This window comes from Nicotiana tabacum, chromosome 9 (genome assembly GCF_000715075.1).
Source record: "Nicotiana tabacum cultivar K326 chromosome 9, ASM71507v2, whole genome shotgun sequence".
NCBI classification, from domain to species: Eukaryota; Viridiplantae; Streptophyta; class Magnoliopsida; order Solanales; family Solanaceae; genus Nicotiana; species Nicotiana tabacum.
In genome coordinates, this window is record NC_134088.1 from 67,975,433 (window position 1) to 67,988,791 (window position 13,359).

Here is a 13,359-nt window from a genome sequence, read left to right on the forward strand (position 1 = left end):
TAATAATTCCCCATTGATTTTTTTTTGTGTCGCTATTCTTTTCCAAGGGTTTTGTTTGAACCAGATGTAGTTAGTGTTTCTTTTAGTAGGAGTAGTGAAGTCTTGTGCTATGTATTAAATGGAGATGACTTTCCTTGACTCTGTTGTGCCTTGAGAGCGGTGAGTGCCTTAGTTGTGATGCCTAGGCTCAGTTATTGACTCATGAATATGTACCTTAAATTGTTTGATTGTAACTTTGCTTAACTGCTTTGACTAGAGAGTTAGGATGGATCCGATCCTATGGGAGTTATATGCCATTGTGTGTATGAGATTTTGGTTGATATTCTGTGCATGTCGACTGATGTCTAGAACTTTTCCCGTGTGTTTGTAAAGCAAAATAATAGTCTTGTTCAGTCTAGGAAGTGATATATGCATTTCTTTGTTGAGCCAGATATATGCTTTACCCACCTAAATGTGATGTATCTTAGTTAGCCCTTTTGAGCCTGTAATCTTATTTCTTTGGCAACCACACTACAAGCTTGACCCTTTGTTTGAATTGTCTATCTGTTTGAACCTTTTACCTCTCGTGAGCACTTGATTTTGTTATAAGTTATGGTCGGGTTTTGAGTGGAACTATAGAAAAAGGAGAAATGTGTACTATTTGAAAAATTGTGAGAGCCACTTGTAGGGAATTGAAAAAGAGTTTGATTGAAAAAAAAATGGATTCTATGCTAGTGGTAGTTCTCATCTTGTTTGTGCTTAAAGATATTGGGATCTTGATGCTATTATGAATGAAGGTTAGGGTTTGGTTCAACATAAGTGTGGGGTTTGAATTGTTAATGTATATGTATTAAAATACTAAGGGAGGTGTGGTCACTATATCCAAATCTATCCTACCCATCCCGCAGCCTACATGACAACCAAATTAAGTTCTACTTGATCTTTGACTGAATGAGCTCAATTAGTAGAGTATTACACTACGAGCAAGCCTATGGTACATCTTCTGTGGCACATGAATTCTATTTTCGAGAGTGAGTTAATTCTTTCTATCTTGAGTTCCTAATTGTTCTTAAAATTTATCGTATGTGGAACTACTCTCTATTGTTTGTGTGAGGGCACATGATTTGCGAAGGTAAGGTGAAATCTTTGACCTCTATGTTAGAGTAAGTGAGAAGATTGTGGAAAATGCGTGGTGCTATTGAGTCGAGTCTTGAGTTTAGAATGTTATGATATGGTTCTTAGTTTGTTTTAAATATTCTTGGCATAATGATTAGGTAAGTTGTCTGATGAGAAGGTCGTCTTTATGTGAAGTGCAGTTTGATTGCTCAAGGACGAGCAATAATTTAAGTGTGAAGTGTTGATGGTAGGCTAGAATCACATGTTTTAGTCATATTTTGCGCTCTAATTACTGCATTTTACTTGTGTTTGAGCTTGAATGTTAGTGTATTGCACTTATTATGTGTTTTATGCCTTGTAGGAAGTGATTTCGAGTTAAAAAGATATTCAGGAGCTAAATTGAATAAGCTGGAGCTTTGAAATCTAAGTAAAAGCCTAAGGGATTAAACCGAGATCGCGTTCAGGGGTCGGGAGCCAAGTCTGGATGTTAAAATGCAAAGAAAATAAAACATTCTGTAAAAACTTCACTTCTATTGCTACCCATCAGAACCTGTGGAAAATTCTCAATTCGAAAGTTTTAAGTTAGAAGAGTTTACCAAGGTTTGACTTTTGAGTAAACGACCTCAGAATTGGGATTTGAAGGTTCCAATAGGTTCGTATGATGATTTCGGACTCGGGTGTATGTTCGGGTTGAGTATCGGATGGTTCGGGAGCATTTCAGCCCTTATTGTGGAAAGTTGGCCATTCGAAGGTCTTAGAATTTCCTAAGTTTGGTTTGAAATGGAATTTGGTGTTATCTATATTCGTTTTGGGTTCTGAGCCTTGGAATAGGTTCGTATCGTGATTTATGACTTGTACGTAAAGTTTGGCGTTATTCCGGAATGTTTAAGTGTAATTCGGACGCATTCGTCAAAGTTTGAATGTTTGCAAGTTAAAAGGAGGATTTGATCGTCAATTCATGGTTTTGATGTTGTTTGGTGTGATTTGAGGCCTCGAGTAGGTTCGTGTTATGTTTTGGAACTGGTTTGTATAATTGGATGGGGTCCGGGGGCCTCAGATGTGTTTCGGATGTGTTTGGGTTGTATCGCGCTCTTATTTGATGTTTCAACATCATTTCTTTGGACATAAAGGGTACCATATTGAGAGAACGGCTTTTTATTTGTGATTTGATTGAACCATTAGATTGTTATCGTAATTACGGAACCATAGCAATAAGAATTGTCGAATTCCGAGGTCGTATGAGAGAGTTATGCCCATTTCCATGTTGTGAAAGATTGCTTGTTTCTGGTGCAGACTTTGTTCTTTGCGAATGCAAAGGAGGTCCCGCAAATGCGAAGAAGGAAATTTGGATTGACCGGTCAACGCGAAAAATTGCTCTTCGCGAACGCAAAGGTGTCCCATGAAGGCGAAGAGCAAAAATCGCCTAGACAGTGTTTTAAATGGGCAGACCGAGTATTTTAGTATTTTGAGCATATCTTGAGTTCTAGATCTCCGTTTGAGGTGATTTCCGTGGCTCAACAAGGGGGTAAGTATCTGGCCTTTATTTTTATGTTTTTTCATGATTATTTTCGTTGGTTATCATTTTTATCCGTGTTTGGGTTGTAGAAATTGGGGTTTTGAGCCCCAAAGTTATGAGATGGTAAATCCTTGATTTGAGGGTCAATTCATGGGCGAAATTGGATGATTTTTGGAATATAAACTATATAAGTTATGGGTAATAATTATTTTCGATAAGTTTCGAAATTCGGGCATGTGGGCCCGATGGTTGACTTTATTGACTTTTCGAGCGGAGTTGAGAATCATTATAAATTGTTAAATTGTAAGCATTGAAGTATATTTTGATTGATTTGCACATTGCTTGACTAGTTGCGGAATATTTGGCTTTGAGTTGAGGTGTTAGAGAGGCGTTGTAGCCAGTTATGGAACTTCAGAGCGAGGTAAGTCTCCTGTCTAACTTTGTGTGGGGGAAACTATCTTTAGGTAATGTAATTGTTATGTGCTATTAGTTGTGGGTACTACGTACGCACGAGGTGACAAGAGTCTGTATGTAGCTAAAGCATGTTTATGTCCGGGTATACTTAGGACTTTACCATGTATTATTTGGAATATTTAAATTCATTCTGCTCGCTTAATTAATTGAAATTATAATTGAACTTGATTTAGAAATATATATATATACATATATATTAGACCGAGCCTTATTACCTTGAGTTGTTGGCAAGTTATTTAAGAAACGGTAAAGGTTATACTCACCTTGTGTCCATATACTGTATCGTAAGCTCGTGCCTTGTAATTCAATAATTCCTTTCCTTTCTTGTGGAGCAGGCCGAACGCCTCGGCAGGATTATGTACCACACTCTCATGGGAGCGGATCGTTTACCTCGGCAGTATAATAGATGCATCTATGGTTCATGCCGCTCGACCCTCGGCAGTGAATACGTTATGATGGGATCGGGCCGATCACCTCGGCAGTGTCATATTCTTTTTTAGATCTGGCCGTACGACCTCGGCATAATCGTGCGTTATATTGCTAGCAGTCCAAATATTGGTGAGATTTTCCTTTCAGTGATGCCTTGCATTTTATATGGGAATTCTTATCCGTTTGTTATTGGCACTTGATATTTCTGAGCTGTCGAGATAGAATACGAGATTGAGAAATTGATATTGTTAAAATAAATTGAGGAAGATTGTGTTAGTTACAGATTTACCTCACTACTTTTGTTGTACTCTTATCTGTTTATTATTTACCATATAAATTTATTGGAACACTAGTAAGTGTCGATGTCGACACCTCGTCACTACTTCTCTGGGGTTAGGCTAGATACTTACTAGGTACGCGTTGATTTACGTACTCATGCTGCACTTCTGCACTAAATGTGCAGATTCTAATAGGTTCATTTGATGATCATCTTGGCGCGTAGGCGCAGCTGTTAAGGAGACTTCATGTGAGCTGTATTCCAGGCTACGCATCGCAGTCCACAGAGTCCCTATCATACTATTTATTTTATCCTCTCTTATTTACATTCTAGAAAGATGTTATATTATTATCGTACTCCTTAGTAAATGCCCATGCACTTGTGACACCGGGTTTTAGGGGTACCTACTGGGTGTTCATTATTGTAGTTCGCGTAATTATTATCATTTCATCTTATAATTTATACCTTATACGGAAATTAAAAAAATAAAATCACGGGTTTTCTACGAGTACTAGATTTTACACTACTTATTCAATGAGATTCATGATTTCAAAAGTAATAAAATGAACAGCATTAGACGCCATCACGATCTATAATGAATTTTGGGTCGTGACACAACACCACATCACTTCACTCAAAATGTATTGCAACACTAAAAAACTGGCAGCAAAAATAGCACAACATAAAAATGCACCCCTAGCAACACCACAACACCAAAAGTTTGATAGCAAGCAGCAACAAGAAGCTGGTAGCAGCACCCGAAAAATGCACAAGTAAGCACTCGAATAAGGCTAAGCTAGCGCTAATATTGATCACATATTAGTATTAGGAAAAGCTAATTTACCAGTAATCTGTTTAAACTTTGGTGTGTGTGTTGAGAGTATTTCAACTGATTCTTCTGGTCCAAGTGCTTGTTCTTGTCCAAGTGCTTCTTCTCGTTCAAATTCTTCTTCTCCCCTTGTAACCTGAATCATGAATATATATAGTTAAATGAAAGAAAGCATCAAATTCATCAACTTAAATGAAAACACTTCTAATTCCAAATTATCAAATATTTAATTATTCGCTTGAGGGAAATCTAGAGTATAAAATAGGATGCATGAAGATGCCCAAACCTAATAGACATTGTTATCTGGCAATAGTTATCGATCTGGCAAAGAGGTGGAACAGAAGAAACTAAAGCAGATATAAAGCTTTCCATCATTGTTCCACAAAGAGAAATCAAAAGGAAATTTACTACATACAATATTAAATAAAGGATTTTCCTTGGCAACGCGGATCCTTAAGAAATCCATTACAAAACCTTGATACAAAAGGAGGAGTATACAAAATCTTCCTCTTTGTTAGTTCCATAGTTTGCTGACATTTGAGTGTTTGGCCATGAGTTATTTTTGAAATATTTGAAAAAACGAGTTTCAAATTAGTGTTTGGTTTTGCGTTTGGTCCATTATGACAAGTCAACTTGAAATCTAGAATTTGAAGTTAGGATATTATTAGGATGTTTCTTGTTTTCTCTAACAAAAATTCAACCCTTTTTTTTCAAACTTCAAATACTCTTTTTTCACTTCAACTTCAAATACTCTTCTTTCTGTCTTCAAATAATCTTATTTTTCCAAACGACACAGGAACTGTCCAACTTAGAAGTAACCAACGATCATCAACAAAAGATAGAAAAAGGCAAAAAGAAATCATTATTACTTTTGGGCGTCCAATTTGGGATGGATTGCCGCTTGTGTTTCTCCACCAATTGCAGCAAAGTCCCTCCGAAGTTTCTGGATTTGGCCAAGATCTCCCGCCTCAGCTAACTTGACGATGCGCTTCTCAAGATAGTTCCCAAGCGCTTGTCCCGCAACTTGATTCTGCCGGATAAAATCTGTCATCTTCAGTTCTAGAACCTTTGCACTATACATCTCCATTGCCATTTCTATGGCACGATCCGACAACGGCATTGGCACCTTCCACTCTTTGTAACCTCACTAACATACATGTCATAAGACTCTTTCCTAATTACACCACTACTTGGCTCCTTAAAGTAGCATGCAGGAAAGAACGATTCCTTGATTTGCTTCAGGTCACGGGTTTTTCCCCTTTCTAACCGTTGAATCTTAAGACGTAAGTTGTTAACCTCTTCATCGTAGCGTCTCCTAGCTAGTCTCCTTAGTCTTAGCTTTATAATGTTCAAATTGTTTCGGGAGAACTTGAACCAGTATACCTTCTGGATCTTTCACAGACGACTTGTTGTCTAGCTTCTGCCTTTTGTTCTTGATGCGCACAGTACAGTAAACACCCTTAGGTGATTGCATCCATTTGGATATCTTTAGAACATCAGACAAAGCGAGATTACAGGGTCGGTGAGTATAAGAATCGTATATCCTAGTTTGAAGTACGTCCCAAACTATCCTCTTCAGCACTGCGGGGTCAGACATTCTCAAAAACACATTCATCAAATGGATGTAATTTTTAACTGTGAGCCCTAAGGTGTTCACAGCAATGGGTGTGAATAGAGATGTGTCGCACCTCAGATGGACGATGAGGGGCTTGACTGCCTCCTGTAACTGAGCTAGAAGCTCAGCCTCCATTACTGTTTCACATGCATCAGCGGCGGTCTGTTCAGCTTGAAGGAGTGTAAAAGTCTTACCGGCCATAATAGGTTGTAAACAAAGAAAAAAGATAGAAGATCAAAAGATAGAGGCCTTTGCACTGATTGTAAGGTTATTCCGAGTGAATGGCTTTCGACCCAACATAGGCTCTTGGTTATGGACTTGGAGATTAAGAGGGAGAAGAAGAAGAGAGTGGTGTTTGGTCTACCTAAAATCAAGTGGGGAGCCTTGACTGAGGACAAAGCTCAGGCTCTAGGGGAGAAGTTGTTAGATATGGGGCCTTGGAGAAGTTGTGGGTGTTGGGTTTTTAAGCTTAAATGTAGCTTAAAAAAGGGTGAATGAGAAATAGAGAGAAATTAAAAATATTTGAGTTTCCCTCCATGACAAAGGGACATTGTCCCATTTTAGAAGAGGAAAAGGTTTTTGATGGGTATATATACAATTTCTTTTCTTCTAGCTCTTAAAGAGTTAAGAAGAAGGCAAGCCTCGCACCGTCGTCGTCATCGCTCGGCTTCGGCTTCGGCTTCTCAATACGAATTTCTAAGCTCTCCTCCTTTCTTCTGCATTGTTTTAACTACAAAGAAAGCAACAATAAGTGTGATTTGATACCGATCTTTGTGTTCGCTGAAACACTGGAGTTTGAACTATCGCTACACCAGTGTGTAATTCGTTCTATCCTGGGAGGAAATAATCCACAACCTTGGGTATTAGGAGGGGATTAAATTCCTTAAGAAAACACTATGAATTCAATGGGCTCGGATTAAATCCTGTTTCTTTTACATTTCTGTTTATATGTTATTTTATATTCTCCAGAATTATTTTACAAATACAGTTTACTATCAAGCTTAAGGAATTTAATATTTTTGTATTTGTGTTATTCTCACTGTTCTGGAGACTAAAACCTTTGTGGTTTTCTACTCCATTGGAGATTAAAATCTACGTTATTTTAACGTTTGTTTGTGTCATTCTTTTACAGAAATGACGAATGACAACGGGAACCAGACTGTTCCTATGGTGACTGCCAATGCATCGACAAGTCGAACAACACCGGCAGAAAAATCCGAAAAATTTTTCGGGATTGATTTCAAGCGGTGGAAGCAGAAGATGTTCTTCTACTTGACGACTTTAAGTCTGTAGAAATTCATTAAGAAAGATGTTCCTGTTCTTCCCGATGAAACTCCAGAAAATGAACACTTTCTCGTGACTAAGTCGTGGAAGCATTCTGATTTTCTATGCAAGAATTACATTCTTAGCAAACTGGAGGACGATATGTATTACGTCTATAGTAATGTGGAGACGTCAAAACAACCGTGGATAGCGCTTGAAAGGAAATACAAAACGGAAGATGTCGAGTTAAAAAAATTCGTTGCTGCTAAATATTTGGACGACAAAATGGTAGATAGCAAGTCTGTTATTACCCAACTTCAGGAATTGCAAGTGATTATTCACGATCTCCTTGCTGAAGGTATAAGTAAAATTAATACTAATGTTGAAAGTATTAATTATCTTATTTTTACTAACAGAATTTTCATTGAAGGTCTTGTCATCAATGAAGCATTCCAAGTTGCAGCGATGATTGAGAAGTTGCCTCCTTTGTGGAAGGACTTCAAAAACTACTTGAAACACAAACGCAAGGATATGTCCCTTCAAGATCTCATTGTTCGGTTGAGAATCGAAGGGGACAACAAAGCTGCTGAAAAGAAAACCCGTGGAAACTCAACAATAATGGGAGCAAACATTGTTGAGGATACTGCTCAAAATAATAGAAAGAGCAAGAAGGATTCTGGACCGAAAAGCAACCCAAGCAAGAAGCAGTTCAACGAAAATTGCTACAACTATGTAAAAGATGGACACATATCTGCAGATTGTCGTGCTCCAAAGAAAGACAAGAAGAAGGGTCAAGCAAACATGGTTGAAAAACACGAAGATGTTGATGACTTGTGTGTTATGCTTTCTGAATGCAATCTGTTGGGAAATCTTAAGGAGTGGTGGATTGATTCTGGAGCCACTCACCATGTTTGTGCTGTTAGAGAAGCGTTTGCTACATATGCTCCTGTTGGACCCGAAGAGATGCTTTCTATGGGAAATTCTACAACGGCCAAAATTGAAGGATGTGGGAATATATTTCTGAAAATGACTTCTGGTAAGGTGGTGACTTTGAACAAAGTCCTTCATGTTCCAGAGATTAGAAAAAACTTAGTCTCTGCTGGACTTCTTGTTAAGAACGGGTTTAAGTGTATTTTTGTATCCGATAAAGTTGTAATAAGTAAGAATGAGATGTTTGTAGGAAAAAGGTTACCTCATTGACGACCTTTTCAAGCTGAATGTAATGGTTGTTGAGAATAATAATAAAATTTCGTCTTCTTCTTACTTACTTGAGTCAAATGAATTATGGCATATACGTTTGGGTCATGTCAATTATAAAACCTTGCGAAAAATGATTAATTTAGAAGTATTGCCTATGTTTGAATGTGATAAATCAAAATGTCAAATATGTGTGGAATCTAAGTATGTTAAACATCCTTATAAGTCAGTTGAAAGGAATTCAAATTCTTTAGACTTAATTTACACAGATATTTGCGACATGAAGTCAATACCATCTCGCGGTGGAAAGAAGTATTTCATAACTTTTATTGACGACAGTACTCAATATTGCTATGTTTACTTAATAGTAAATATGAAGCAATAGAAGCATTCAGGCAATATAAAAATGAAGTTGAAACGCAACTTAACAAGAAAATCAAAATGATAAGAAGTGATAGGGGTGGTGAATATGAATCTCCTTTTGAATAAATATGTTTAGAATATGAAATTATTCATCAAACAACGGCTCCTTACATGCCCCAATCCAATGGGATTGCGGAAAGAAAGAATCGTTCATTAAAGGAGATGATGAATGCATTGTTGATAAGTTCTGGTGTGCCACAAAACTTGTGGGAGGAAGCCGTTTTTACAGCTAACCGGATACTAAATCAAGTACCCCATAGCAAAATACAATCCATTCCATATGAAAAATGGAAAGGAAGGAAGCCCAACTTGAATTATTTTAAAGTGTTGGGGTGTTTGGCAAAAGTGCAAGTTCCTAAACCCAAAAGAGTAAAAATAGAACCGAAAACCGTTGATTGTGTTTTCATAGGATATGCGACCAATAGTAAAGCATATCGATTTCTAGTTCATAAATCAGAAAATTCCGACATTCATAATAATATGGTTATAGAATCAGATAATGCTGAGTTCTTTGAAAATATATATCCGTATAAAAAGGAATGTGAGTCGATTGGTGAAGGATCTAAACGACCTCGGGAAGAAACAAAAGAAAGTACATTTAATCAGGAGGATCCAAGACGTAGTAAACGTCACAAAATGTCTACTTCATTTGGACAAGATTTTGTGACTTTCTTATTGAAAAATGAGCCTCGAAGATTTAAAGAAGCTATGTCTTCTTCGGAATCATTGTTTTGGAAAGAGGCAATCAATAGTGAAATAGAATCCATATTGAACAACCATACATGGGAATTGGTTGATCTTCCTCCTGAAAATAAACCTTTGGGTTCTAAATGGATTTTTAAGAGGAAAATGAAATATGGTGACACTATTAATAAATATAAGGCAAGACTTGTAATCAAAGGGTATAGACAACGAGAAGGTCTTGATTATTTTGATACATACTCTCCAGTTACAAGAATTACGTGCATACGATTGTTAGTAGCATTAGTTGCAGTTTATGATCTTGAAAGTCATCAAATGGACGTTAAGATGGCCTTCTTAAATGGAGATTTGGAGGAAGAAATCTACATCGAACAACCTGAAGGGTTTGTGGTTCCAGGTAAAGAAAAGGAGGTATGTAGACTTGTTAAGTCCCTTTACGGACTAAAACAAGCACCCACACAATGGCATGCGAAATTTGATCAAACAATGTTGTCAAATGGTTTTAAGATAAATGAATGTGATAAATGTGTATACATTAAAAATGTTCCATATCACATAGTCATTGTTTTCTTATATGTGGATGATATGCTGATAATGAGTAATGACATTGCCAACATAAATGCGACTAAGCGTATGCTAACTAGCAAGTTTGATATGAAGGACTTGGGAATTGCTGATTTAATTCTATGGATTAAGATCCATAAGTCTTCTCAAGGTCTGGCATTGTTACAATCTCATTAAATTAAGACAGTACTTGAAAAATTCAAGCACTTAGGGTTTAAAGTTATAAAGACTCCGATTGATGTGAATCTTGCATTAGCAAAGAACAAAGGCCAAATCATATCATAATTGGATTATACTCATGTGTTGGGATGCTTAATGTATATCATGAATTGTACACGACCAGATATAGCTTGTGCTATAAGTCAATTGAGTCGATACATGAGCAATCTAGGTCAATCTCATTGGATGGCAATGAAACGAGTTTTGGGATACTTAGAACTTACCCAGGACTTTGCTTTGCACTACAGTAAATATCTTGCAGTGATTGAGGGATACTGTGATGCAAATTGGATCACCGGTTCAACTGATTCTAAGTCCTCAAGTGGATATGTATTCACTATTGGTGAAGGAGTGGTATCCTTGAAGTCGTCCAAGCAAACTTGTATTGCCCGCTCTACAATGGAGGCTGAGTTCATAGCCTTAGATAAAGCCGGTGAAGAAGCTGAATGACTCCGGAATTTCTTGGAAGACATTCCATTTTGGCCCAAACCATTAGCACCAATATGCATACATTGCGATAGTCAAGCGGCAATTGGAAGGGCTGGGAGGGTGATGTATAATGGTAAATCTCATCATATATGACGAAGACATAAAACCGTTAGGCAATTACTCTCTAGAGGAATTATCACAATTGACTATATAAAGTCAAGCGATAATGTGTCAGATCCACTTACAAAAGGCCTAACTAGAGAGGTAGTTGAGAAGTCATCGAGGGGAATGGGACTATAGTCGAGAACAAGCCATTGTGGCGATAAATCTACCTAGAAGACTGGAGATTCCAAGATCTAGGTTCAAGGAGATCAAACAAAGTCATTAATGATGGTTCAACATTGTTAACTTAACTTTGGTCCATTCTCGTGATGAGACAATGTTCAGTACCAAGGATAAAGCATTAAGGTTTTTTAATGATTTCTAAATTTGATACGGGGTATATCATATAGTGTATCTACGGGATGACACGTTTAGGAATTACCTATGTAAATGTGAAGAGTTAGCCGCTTCAAGGAGAATTTTGTAAGGCTAGTTCTCTATGCACTTATGAAACCAGGCGATGTTCATGGATGAAACGAACACAACAATGAGAGCCAAAGACAGTTAAGGATTGGTTGTGTGACTTATGGTTGTCTCGGTATACACCAAAGTTCGACGGTTCAAAGATATCAAATCTACCAATTGACCGAGTATATCTGACATAAGTTCACTACAAAAAGTTCAAAGGGAAACCTACTTATCCAGATGCAATTAATCCTTGCTTGCGAATCACACAGTTTTTCATGCATATTTCCGTGATATAGCCATTCCCCATTCATGTGGGGGATTGTTGGGTTTTTAAGCTTAAATGTAGCTTAAAAAAGGATGAATGGGAAATGGAGAAAAATTGAAAATATTTGAGTTTCCCTCCATGACAAAGGGACATTATCCCATATTGAAAGAGAAAAAGGTTTTTGATGGGTATATATACAATTTCTCTTCTTCTAGATCTTAAAGAGTTAATAAGAAGGCAAGCCTCGCGTCGTCGTCGCTCGCTCGGCTCGGCTTCGGCTTCGGCTTCGGATTTGGATTTGGTTAAATGATCAATTGATTGATTAATATTTTGGACCAAATTTATTTGTTAATAGTAAATATTAACATAAATATTATTAAATATTTATTTTTTTAAACGGAAAATTAATATTAAATCCAATGGAATATTATATGCCCTTCGCTTTTTGTAAAAGCCATTTATGTTATGGCCGTTTTACACAAACATCCCTTCTGAAGAGTTGCACCTCTTCAGTTTTGAAGAGTTGCACATCTTTAGTTTGAGCTCAACATTGGCTATAAATACCAGTCCATTCTCTTAGATTTTCAATACGAATTTCTGAGTTCTCCTCCTTTCTTCTGCATTGTTTTAACTACAAAGAAAGCAACAGTAGGTGTGATTTGATACCAATCTTTGTGTTCGCTGAAACACTGGAGTTTGAAGTACCGCTACACCAATGTATAATTCGTTCTATCCTGGGAGGAAATAATCCACAAACTTGGGTACTAGGAGGGGATTAAATTCCTTAAGGAAACACTGTGAATTCAATGGGCTCGGATTAAATCCTGTTTCTTTTACATTTATATTTATATGTTATTTTATCTTCTCCAGAATTATTTTATAAATACAATTTACTATCAGTGAGAACGCGAGTAGTATGTGGACCTCGACAACGAACTGTATTAGGGAAGCTTCTAGAACGGTGTTAGGGGTCACAAAGGGTTTCTCCAGGGGTCACAAAGGTGACTGGTGGTGGAATAGAGAGGTCTAAGGTAAAGTAGAAGCCAAGAAAGCGGCGTATATGAAGTTAGTGGAGAACGCCGACGAGGAGGAGAGGAGGACGCTTAGGGAGTGTCATAAGAAGGCTAAGAAAGAGGCGAAACTAGCGGTCACGGCTGCTAAGCCCGCCGCATTTAAACTCTTGTATGCGGAACTTGGGGGCAAAGACGGTGACAAAAGACTGTTCAGGTTAGCCAAGGTTCGAGAGAGGAAGGCTCGGGACTTAGACCAAGTGAGGTACATCAAAGATGAGGATGGCAAGGTATTGGTTGAAGAGGCGTGCATCAGGCGCATGTGGTAGTCATACTTCTACAAACTCTTGAATGAGGACGGGGACAGAAATATTGTGCTTGGCGAGTAGGAGAACTCAAAGAACCGACGTGATTTTAGATTTTGTAGGTGTTGTTGACGACCAATTTTAACCCTTCCTTTTTAAATTAATTTATTTATACTT